This window comes from Polistes dominula, unplaced genomic scaffold (assembly GCF_049000335.1).
Source record: "Polistes dominula isolate Pdom_NZ unplaced genomic scaffold, Pdom_raw_medaka contig_12, whole genome shotgun sequence".
In the NCBI taxonomy this organism is placed as follows: Eukaryota; Metazoa; Arthropoda; class Insecta; order Hymenoptera; family Vespidae; genus Polistes; species Polistes dominula.
The window spans coordinates 640,882-653,466 of NW_028301116.1; positions in this window are offsets into that span (position 1 = coordinate 640,882).

Here is a 12,585-nt window from a genome sequence, read left to right on the forward strand (position 1 = left end):
GCCATGCTTTTGTGCTTTGCTTATGTCAGTCAGTGTTCTCTAAAGCTATGACGATGACGACGACGACGACGAACGATTGATTTAAACCTGCTACCCAATTCACTATTTCACTTGCACCTGCTTCTTTATTTCTTCTTTTCTCTTTTCTTTACCCATGCGATGAATCACTAAACGATAAATTACTATCGGACGTTCTCGAAGAAAGCAATGGGGTTATCCCCAACATCCTCGTAAAGAAACCACACGATGGAGTTAGTTTATTACCATTACTAATGGGGGCGGGGATATAATGGACGTATCATGAAAGTTCGATTGTTATTTAGATTTATTTTTCAAAATATTGACTCGTATTTTTACGGTAAGAATATTAATGGTACTACCACCAATGTTCTGAACAATTATTTTTACTTAAAGTTAACCCCTTAAGCAGTACGCCCGAGTTAACTCGAGCGGCCTATTATTTTATATTTCTATGATTTTTTACACTCAAATATAATAGAAAATTGAAAATAAGAATGTGAAAGCAAAGAAAAAGAATCATTTTTTACGAAAAATGTTTTTTCCGAAATAGTAATTCGAAAAGAAAGATTAAAAACTCGACGTACATGTAACATTGCAATATTTGGCTCTTCTCTGCAATGTGGAACAAAATCCAAAATTAACATAAAAATATTGATTATTTCTGTATTTAAAAAATTTTTTTGTCAAAACAATGTTCAAAACTATGTTTTATGCAAAAAAAAAAGATTTTTTTTGCCGTTTTTTTTTTCAAAATCAATGCTGCTTAAGGGGTTAATCATTCAATTAAATTAATAAATGATAATGTTTCGAAAATATATACGTACGTTTGAAGAGATATTAAATCATAATTTTATGATATATTCGTGAATTGTTAAAAACTCATTTGATGAAATCTTCGTTGGAAAAGATATACAATAGAATATTCGTTTTATCAATAACTAAACGTGAATCTGGAAAATTGAAACGCAACAACTTCTCGTCGAAAACATAAATGGCAAACAGGAATAAAGTATTCCGTGGGTTCATCACAATTTCACAATACGCTGCGAAGTGTACACAAAAGCTTTATAAATATCATCGGCGAATGCGACAGATTTTGTATTGAGGTCAATCGTCTCGCGTCGTTCTTCCTAAGAGACATTCGAACGAATAACGTTTTGCAAAATTTATGCTTCCGGCCATTACTCGCAGTATTGTTATGTATATATATATATATACATTTAAAAGAGTTCAGATGTTACTACTACTATTCGTTGTAGATTCCTGAAACTTAGTCCACACGTAGGCGTCGAAAATAATCCGAACTTTGTTCGGCTTTAAATTCATGATCATTTTATCTCACACAACAACGATTCGTATTAAAAATGAAACTTTTATCCAAAGTAAAAGTTAGCAACGCGTGTGTAGCTGTTCACCGTTGTCGTTGTCGTCGTCGTGGTCGTCGTCGTCGTATCGAGGTCGAGTGGTTTATGAAGCATCCTCTATATACATAACATATGCAGTTGTGTGCAAATCGATTAAACGTTATGGCACTCTCGCAGTTACAGACCGAAAGCGAAATGATTTATAGGAATATATGTATGTATGTATCCAAAGCGGGAGCAAAGAATTATAGACCGGAACAAAACGCACGATACACGATGCGGGGAGATCGTTCTCTGATGTTCCACCGGTTCCTTTAACTATGGAAGATGATAGACCGTGTGAATGAAAACATTCAATAAGGGGGAAGCCTTAATAAATTACAACATGTAAGAGATCGTCGAATTGTAAAAATTCTCACTTTAATTTTGATTTTTATTGTAAAATATTTGATTAAAAAATTAATTTTCAAAATTGACGATGATACCAATGATTAATAATTGTTTTTGTGATTGACGGTACCAGTATAATTATCATTTGTAACATCATCGGGTGCTATAACTCATTCGTAAATCTTTATTACCACCACTACTAACCTAAGGTCGTGTTTTGAAATTTATTATTCTGTAAAGTTGATTGCCGTCGGAATAACAGGACAAACGTGATCGTTAGAGCAACGCGTTTAAAGCTTCTAACGATAGCTGAGAAGAGTTCGCGCGAACGTTATCGTTATCGGCTTTCGGTAATAACGATTCGTGCCTGGTGCTATAACGCGTTAGGGTATACGATTTATACGTTTCTCTCACGCGGCCCTTTACTTTTCGTAATTTTCTTCGAAGGAATAGTAGGACGTCGTCGTCATCGTCAGTCGTCTTTGTCGTTGTTGTCGTCGTCCGCAAAGAGTTTTACTCGCGAACAACACCTTCTACATTTATTTACATTAAAATAATGCTCAGCTAGAAAATCGTGGCAATCTAGATAAAGTCGGTCGTAATTTTTAACCTCGTACTCTAGTTTTCCTAAGTACTCTAGTTTCTATATATATATATAGAAAAAAAGTACTGTCTCAAATATCGAGTGTCTAATCAATTTTTTAAAATAAATATGCATGTATATTTAAACTTACACGTGAGTATAAAATAGAGAGAGAAAAAAAAGAACGAGCATCTAACACGCGCGATAATAATTATCGTTAGAAAAATTATCATCTAAGATTATAATAAGAAAAATGTAAATCGTATATGCGCGCGATATAATTGCATGGTCATTTTTCACTAAGGGACGGGTTAATCTGATTAACATTGTTCCATTTGACGGGCTTAGATTGATGACGTGGATCGAACGTGTTGTAAGAGCGATTAAGCGCGGCAGCAGCAGCATCGTCTGGCACGTTGGGTGAAAACCATTATCGCACGTCGCCGACTTTCAACACAATTTTCGAAAGAGAGCATAATATATTTTTCCACGGAGACAAAAAAGAGAAGAAAAAGAGATAATTCGCGTTCCTAGTACACTTCTCCTCCCATCTTATTTAACGAGGAGTTTGGTAAAAGAGCTTGGCATCAATCGAGTCCCCATGTAAACACGATTGGTATAATCTACGGACTAATGAACTAATCCCGTCACGTCAACCATGGGCACGTACGCAGTGGGGGGAATTGTTGGGAGGATAGTAAAAGAGGGTGATAGTAGTAGGATTTTTCGTAGAAGCATTTGCTCCTTCTCTTCTCTACCTCTCTGAATTTGTTCTTTTTTTCATTCTATATGATCCTCTCGAATGTAGTAAACCTTCTCTTCTCTTCTCTTCTCTTTTCATTTCTTTTCTTTTCTTTTCTTTTCTCGTATGCTCCAGAAACGAGCGTGTTATTTATGGGTAGCCGGTTGCAACTCCGTCGGCGCATTCTGCACACGACGACGAGGGCTGCACGAAATCGACAGCTGTCGCGCCCTGTTCGGCAGCTTCGTATATCCATCTTTTCTCTCTCTCTCTCTCTCTCTCTTTCTTTCTTTCCACTCGACTTTTCTTCTAACGCGTCAAACCTCTAGAAACGTGTCTTTTCCTTTAACGGAGGTTAAATTCTTCATGTTCCGGTCACTTCTTCATTTCTCTCTTTCTCTCTTTTATTAGGTGTACCACTGTCCTGAGTTATAGATCATCGTATATACGTAACAACCAAAGAGGTTAAGAAGAAAAAAGAGAGAGAGAGAGAGAGAGAGAGAAAAAGTACAAGAGCGCGCGTGCGTTCTCGTCGTATATAACATATATATATCTATACATATACATGCGTGTCAGCGCAAAAGGCGTTATTTATGTTCTCTTTGTCGGGTCATCGATAACCTCTACGGCGGCGAACTGCAGCATAGTGTAGTATAGTATAGTATAGTATAGTATAGTATAGTATAGTGTGGTGTTGCATGGCGTGGTGTACGGCACTGGGCGACGTGCCCTAGTCCTGCCTCCGTCCTGGTGTGTTCTCCTCCTCGTCTTCCTTCGTACTTTCTCGCTATATACATGTTTATATGTATATATGTGTGTACGCACCATAAATAATGCGAGCGCAATTTCCCGTGTAATTGATGGGACGCTCCTCCTCTCTCTCACTCACTCCTCTTTTCTCTTTTCCGCCCTTCCTTTCCATAATGGTGAGCTCTGGATGTTAGCCGTAGTGCGAGGGGGGAGGGTCGCGGGGCGTAAACTCGACAATGCCTTCGTCACGCAGCTCGCATTGTTTGCCTCCGCCGAGAGTTCACTCCGTGCTTGATTTACTGTCCCGACCCCGGAGTCACGGACGACCCTATGGCTACGCAACGAGTGTGTACCCAAAATTTCCTTCAAAAGATCCTAACTCTTCTTCTTCTTTTTCTTTTTCTTTTGCTTATTCTTCTTTCCACTTTATCTTTCCTTTACACCTCTTTTATTTAACAACTAGTATTTCTTTTTCTAACACATCTATCTTCTACTATCTTTGAACATTTTTACGGTTCGTTTAACGGAAAAAGACGCGAACAACTTATGCTTGTTAGTATGACATTCCGCCCCTACTTCCACCCCCCCACACACTCCAACTCCTTCTCCTTTTCATTTCTTCGTATTCCCATAAAATTTCTCACCGATACAGACAGAACGTCTGTCTATTTGACACGAAGGAGACTTTATTGCTTCGACGAAAGTATTTCGTGACTTGTTTCGATTCTCGATCGATCTCGCTGTGTGTTACGAGGATTAATTTGATGAGATCTGGGTCAACCGATATGTGTTTTTTTTTCTTCTTCTTCTTTCTTTTTAGACATTAACGTGAATTATCAATAAGTGAAGGAAAAATTATTATCTTAAAGTAAAAGGTTATTTTATCGTCTTACGTTTATCGGATGAGATGAATCACGTTTCAATGGAGTGCTTTGAACGAACGTGTCGAGAAATCTCTTCGGATGAGTTTTATTTCCACATAGTGGGAATGAAAAAAAGGAAATACAAAATAGCATTTACGTTCGTTAACAGGGATCGCGTAAATTCAATGATAGAATTAATTTGTGTTGGAAAAGCAAAATAGTATTTCGTCGAGTTTCTATTCCCATCGATCGCATAACGAAGTAGAATGATCCGTACGAATGAGCGAGCGAACGTGTAACCCCCTCTGGCACAACGTCGAGTATAGTTGTTCTTGGTATTAGTGGTGACAGTAGTGGTATAGAGATGCTGGTACAGCCAAATCAACCCCCTGCTGCCACCCTTCACGGAAAAACTCTGATAGTATTTAGTTGGTGGAACGTGTAACCTGCCACGTCACGATGAACAGAGCATTGTTGTGGGCGTTGAGTGTGCCCGTAAACCACGAGACACACACCAAATCAATTTTCATCCATACGGGGGGGAAAGTGATTTCTATAATGCGGTCATCCTCGTGTATTCGGGATTTCCGATGATGTCGATAATGTCTCTACTCGACTGGGATCGATGTAGACGAACATCCATTGGATTAATCGATCAAGCGAAGCTATGGCTGTTTGTTACTTCGATGAAGAAAAGTTGTCTAACCTGTAGAAATATAAGATACAATCTAAGATTAGGTGCTACCGATGCAGTATTAGGCTTACACATTTTTTCTCGACCGTTCATTTATTTGTGGAGATTTTTTCCTTGATAGTACGAACGTAGTTAAAATATTTAAATTCCATTTCCTGACGAGATCATTTAGAAAACAAATTCTCCAGCAAGAAGAATACACACTTTATCCTATACTTTAAAAATCAACGTTCTGTTAGTCCTACTATTCTATCGAATTTAACGTAGGGATCAAATTTCCATTTCATATTAACTCAACTACTCGACCCCTCGTAAATTCATACATTACTACCTAGACGACGTAGGTAATTTCGGCTTATTTCATATTTAAACAGATCAGTATAGTTATATCTGGGTTTTAGCTAGTCATTTAACGAAATAACGGATTTCACAAAGTAACGCTAACGTATATATACAAGTATAGAGGGAAATACGCGATAAGCACGTCCGTGTGGTTGTTTACGAGAATGCGGGAACCGTGTAACGGAGTCCCCGTAAGGTAACGTCGGATGGCTCGGCTCGAAACACCCTCGAAACACCACCCCTGATGGCTATAAAATTCCCGGAAAGCATGCGCGAGCTGTCCGCCCGTCCGCAAGCCTGTCACATACGCTCTTTCTCCCTTACCGGGAGTTACGAGGTTGTAATTTCAGAGGGGGCCTCTCTCTTTTGCCCTCTTCGCTTTATCTCTACGCCACCGGCAACGTTCCCGATCCGGTCGTCTCCTGTCCCGACGGTAGAAACACCGTCAGCGGCAAACTTGAAATTATGACCGGGATAAACTCACAAAAGCTTTTTACAAAACTGTAAGCAGTTCTCGGAGATCCACGGGGATAAGAATAATTTGCGGCTTGCCTAGTGCTTCCATCGAAACACGACCCGTCAACCGGAAATCGTTCCTTTCATTTCTTATATGTAATATAAGAAAAGAAAGTAGAAACCCTCTTAAAACTCTCTTAAATAACAACCAAATTCTAGACAATGTAATCTTTTCTAACATATACGTGTGATAAAGTTTTAGGTCCATCCATTTTAGTTTTTTTTTAGAGATAGATAATTTTTCGAACATTTTCGAAAGAAGAATGATGATTTTTCCTTTAGCTTGCCGACATTTAGCACCGGCACCGGTTGCGTAGAACAAGAACCGTTCGCAAACAGAAATATCAGTGGACACAGGAGCCTTCGTTTATGCTTGTGTAGTCGGTTAACTCAAAGTGCTACCGTGAGCGTAAATAAAGTAGCCGTGGCAATCGTCTAACTACGCTAAGTGTCCTCCCAATCTGTATGCGCTCTCAATTAACAACCAGACGAAGCCAGGCAATCGCAAAGTGCTATACCACGGAAGTTCAAGTTATGCTCGAGCGATCCTAAATAAGCAACGCCAATCCCAGCACAGTCCCTCCTGTCGTCGAAGACGAAACGTTTCGTAAGACGAAACTTTAGCTTCTCTTTATGACTCCTCCTACAAGTTCAAGACACCACGATATAATATAGTTGTTTCTAATTTATAACTATTGATGTGAGAGTTTTTTCTAATTTTCTTCACTTTTATAATACGAGAATGAAATTTTGATAATTTCCAAATGTCAAGTAATTCAAAAGATAATCATTCGAAACGAGTGGTTTATTTGATATTCTAGGATCGTAGTGAAAGAGACATGTTCCGAGAATGGTATCGACATTGGCAATACGTTTATTATCTGCAACGTTAAATTCGTGAAGCAGTGACGTGAGACGAAAGGTGCGGGTCATATCTTATCGTAAATGTGCTTCATAACGGTTACGTTTATACATCGAGGTAGCAGAATCTAGTTGAATTGAAACGTAAAACGACTATGGGACGACAACGACGACCCGTCGAAAGGCTCGTTAGGCTCGTAAAGTGCGTTTCTAGGTTCTCCTTACCACCCTTTCCACAAGTCTGACTTTAGTGGATTCTATAATCCACTAAGAAAGAAAGAAGGGTGAAGTATGCTAGTGGTCAAGTTAGAATTCACGACATACGAGTCGAATAAAAAGAAGAAGAACATCGAAGCCGCATCGAGCGAACATTTGCGAAGAAGAGAAACAGGAAAAGGGATTAGAGAGGACTGGTTAAGGGTGGTGTATATGGTTATGACGTCACAGTATCCACGATTCAGTTCGATGCTGTCACGATCATGCTTCGTACGTAAAGTAACCGAGCGACATCAAAGAGCCGAACCCTGCCAGTCCTGTTTCTGTCTCTTCCTGTCTCTTTTCATTCTCCCTTTCTCTCTCTCCCTTTCTCTCTCTCCCTCTCTCTCTCTCTCTCTTTCTATCTCATTCTAACACGCTTTCAAAACTCTGACGCGTGTATCTCTCCATCCGACTTGTCCACCTATCTATGTATCAACCCGTCTCTCTGTATTATCTACCTATTTATTCTCCCAACACTTTCTTTTTTTACCTTTGATTCTTTTTTTAATGTCATTTTAGGGCTTTCAATAACTCGTTACTTTATTCTTTCTTTTTTTTATTTCACGACTCGTTAAGAATATCTTGTTCTTCTTTTGTAAACCCGTTTCGTAGTTGATTATAATATTGAAATAAGTATTCTTTGTGAATTGGAAATAATTATTTTATATGACTTGATTGTTCAATAGTTGCGAAAGATTCGAATAATATTTATACTCTTTTACTGAACACATTTCTGAATCGATTATTATTAAGCATAAAGATATATCATTAGGAATGTATTTTTAAATTATTAGATGATATCGTTTATTTTAATATAACATAGTAGTACTACTTATTTATTCAGATACTTAAAGTAAAAATATGAAATACATATATCGATCGTTGAAGAGGGTAGGGAAGAACATAATTATCCGAAGGCAACACTATGCGAGTAATGAAGTCGTTCGCATTGGAAATAATCGCACGTCAAATCAATAATGCTATACAATAGGAAAAAATATAGCGTCATATATGACCGATTGGTAGCTACCAAAATATTACCCTTGTCCCTTCAAAGCTTATTCAGTTGCGAATGGATTGGAAGGGAGGGTTGGTTAGCAGCGAGCGTTTTGAAAGTTATAAAAATCAAATGGGATGGATCTACGAGTGAAAGTGGTGAGGGGGACTTACAACCGTAGTCTTCTTCGTTGTTTGCCAATTGAACGTACCCCGTGAAGAATATTAATCCACGAATGTCGTAAAACCTGTCTATTTGAGATTACACCGTAATCGTAAAAAGAGAAAAAGTTGTGTGAGCTTTGGTGAGAAGGATGAGGAAAGAAAAAAAAAGTAAAGAGAGAAGTAAAAGGCTTTGTGGCAAAGAAAACGGTTAAGATCCGTGTATAGAAGCGACACTGGCTGTCGACGGCAAATGCAAATAGAAATCATGAGAGCCCGGTAAAGCTCGTAAAATGACGATAAGACATAAATTGTGGTAGTGGTGGTGGTGGTGGTGATGGTGGTCCCCCCATGTGTACGATGCGAACGAGGTGGCATCGACGTCACTTCGTGGACAGGCTTCGATTTGCTCGTCGTTGCGACCTGCTGCTGTACCTTTCTCTCTTTCTCTTTCTCTTTCTCTCTCTCTCTCTCTCTCTCTCTCCCGCTGTCTTTACGTTCGATCACGAGAGCAATAAATGTCCGACGTGAGTCGCGAGGATCTCGTTGAATTATTTATACCGCTTTAAACGGATGCGGTGGCAGAGACGGAGAGCGATAATCGCGCACGAAACCGTCCACGTACCGCATCCTATTATACCTACACACACACACCACACATATATATACGCATCGTATGCATTTTACGTATTTTTATATGTGGCTCGTATAAAGAATCGGCTTTTTGTGTGGGCCGACGACGCGTTTTAAAACGCGAAACGAACGAACGAATTCGATGAATCATCCATGCCGGTAGTTACGCCATCACAAGTTGCTCTCCTACCGAAAGATTTCCTTTACTCGCTTCTCGAGTAATTACGCCTTTCGTTTTCTCCGATAGCCTTCCTCGTAACGGTCAGCAGCGCGCCTCTCCTTTGATTTATTATCCCATCTCCAGAGATTTCTTTTGCCTGTTTCTTTTTCTTCTTCTTTTTTTCTTCTTTTTCCTTCAAATGACTGCCTTACAAAGCAACGGATTTTGTAAGTAAATCATTAATGCAACAGACTCACCGTGATACACCTATTTAATCGAAATTTTTCTAGGACACAGTAACACATTTTTTAATTAGTTTTTTTTTTTTATACAGAACTATAAGTTTTAATCTAACATTGATGTAATTAATTTTGATTTCAATCTTATATCGATTCAAAAAAGAAAACTTGTTATTACCAAGTACCGTTGTATCTATAACAATTTGAACATTTTTTTTCAATAATTATCATAAATCAATGATAAAACCAACAAAGAAAAAGAGAGATTCATAGATTTGGACAGAGAAAGAGAGAGAGAGAGAGAAGTGACCATTTCTTTTTTTGTTGTTCCTTTTCTCTCGTTTGCATTGGTCAAGCATTAATCCAAACGACGACGGGGTTCTCGCGGCGTCGATATGGCGCATCCTAGGCACACGTGTTGTGACTCAGAAATGATAACCGATGATTTATCCGTGACAGACTGCAGGTACCGCAGATGGATTATCGTTCTGATTGCAAAGTATGAAATAATTAGGGAGCGGACCGCCAGCTATCCATCATCGAGTAACGATGGTCGCTTGTCAGGCGCCATTCATTTATCATACTCGCTCAGCCATCTCCCCCTTTCTTCCCCCTACATCCCATCGCATAGCCGATGTTCCATTGTTCGTATATCGGACGTAACCGTCCGTTACCGCTAATTACCTCCTGTCTCAACGAAAGATTACGTAGTCTAGGTATCAAACGTATTAACGTGTACTACCACTACTACTACTACTACTACTATTACTACATACTACCACTACTATTACACGTCTCTAAGATTCACTCATGTCTCCCTTTACAAATCAGTCATACTATCTCGTTCTCTCTCTTCCACTACATTTCTTCTTTTCCTTTTTCCTATCTCTATGTTTCTTCATCTGTGACTTCATATTTTACCGTGTGCCATTTTGTTTTATTTTTATTTCAATTTTAATTTATACAAACAAGCAATCACGGTTTATTACTCGTGTACATTCGGATAAGGATATCTCGTATAGATGATGGTTGTACATGCATTTTACGCTTGGGGTATATCATCGTCGTCATTAACAATTTTTTCTATCAATTGACTTTTGTTTTTTGGATGTATCTTGCTTCTGAGAATCACTTATTTATTCGTCATAGTCATCTTTAACCGGTCGGCAGGACTTTGTAAATTTAATTTAATCGATCTCGTTGGTTACAGAATAGAATTACGTTTCGTAAAGTAAGTTGATGCATTAAAAGAATACGCGTTTTAAAAGCTAAAAAAAGAAGAAACGATTCTTTTGATTTAATCGTATTAGAGAAAAACGATGTAACGCCTTTCATCTATTTATTTGTCAGGAAGGGACGCCCCTTAAGAATATATTGAGGTTGAGAAAGTGGAATATTTTGGGTTTGATAACGGCATGCATCATAAGCCTGATGGTGGTCGTGTTATATTCGCAAGCATATTTATTGCTTGATACAAACCCCTTCATTTTTCCATTGTCGTTGGATGACAGCTTGTCTAAACACTTTAAGTACCCCGGCGGCTTCCCTTCGGCAGCTTTTCTCTTTGTTCGGAGCAACGTTCGGTGGCTCTCGGTTCTACGCAGGACGCTATGAAGGAAACCACTTTATAAATTGCATCTCTTGCTGCTACCGAGTTGACGCTTTCGATAATAACTACCCCATCGTTTTCTTTTGCTTTTCTTTCCTTTTTTTTCTATTCCAGACCGGTTGTAGAAGTTGGTGGTAATTCTTCCCTTCTGTTACCCGTTTCTTTCTTCAAGCATTGTGTACACGGTCGCGCGGTACTCAAAAGAAAGCTATAGTGTGTCAACAGAATGTTCCTTTCTCGTTCTACTTACTCTACCTCTATTTTTTCTTCTTCTTTTTTTCACAAAAGATTGTCTCCAAGATTAAACAGTCGGACATTGTAGTTTTACGATATTTGTCAAGATCTCAATATTATTTTTAAACTATACTTACTCATATTTATCTTCGTTCCGATCAAAGAATTAAATATATATATATATATATATATACAAATGATTTTTTATTCCTATTGGAAAATATATAACAAATTTTTATAATTCTATTTATTCGTTTGGAAGATTGAACAAGTAAAAATAAATTGTAAAAAGTAATCATAAAAATTTCTTTCGTTTTATCGGGACAATGTATGACCGAGGTTCTTCTTGTTCATCTGATAACAAGATAAAAATTGTTCTCTTTTGTAACGTAACTACTTGCGGTCGGTCTCAATACCAAGTAGATGTCGTTCGTTCTCTCTTTTCCTCGCATACACATATACATATACATATACATATACATATACATATACATATACATATACATATACATATACATATACATATACATATACATATACATATACATATACATATACATATACATATACATATACATACACATACACATACACATACACACATACATCTCGATTTATAGTTTTATACCTGTGTGCCGGGAAAGAAGAGCTACCTCTCCTAGACAAGATTTACTGCGGCACGCCCGTCTCAATTGCGGAACAAATTTATCTTCTCTGCGGTCAGCAGCTTCCCCATTGCTTCCTAGCCTCAATCTTGGTTCCGCTTCTCCTGAAATATTGGCTTACACCCGAGCTCGAAAGTTACTTGACAAACGAATCGATGTACCGACAAGAGAAGGAGGGAGGAGTCGAAGGGACGAGAGAAGGGGAAGAAGAGAAGGTAAAGTGTAAAGGAGAAAAAAGAAAGATTGACCTTACCCGCGTTAAAGAGAGAACTTTAAAGAGAGTGAGAGAGAGAGAGAGAGAAAGGGGGAAAAAGGGAAGGGAAAAAAAGGAGGGACGGTCCCTACGGAGCGACAGACAGGCCTGTAAACTTTCCCGCACGTTGATGCGTCGAGAAAGGAAGAGAACTCTCGCAGGAGAGGACGACAGGTTCGCGCCTGTAAATTGTGTTCCCGACATGCAATTAGCTCGACGATATCTACCTCGCGCTTTTATCTCGTCGAGG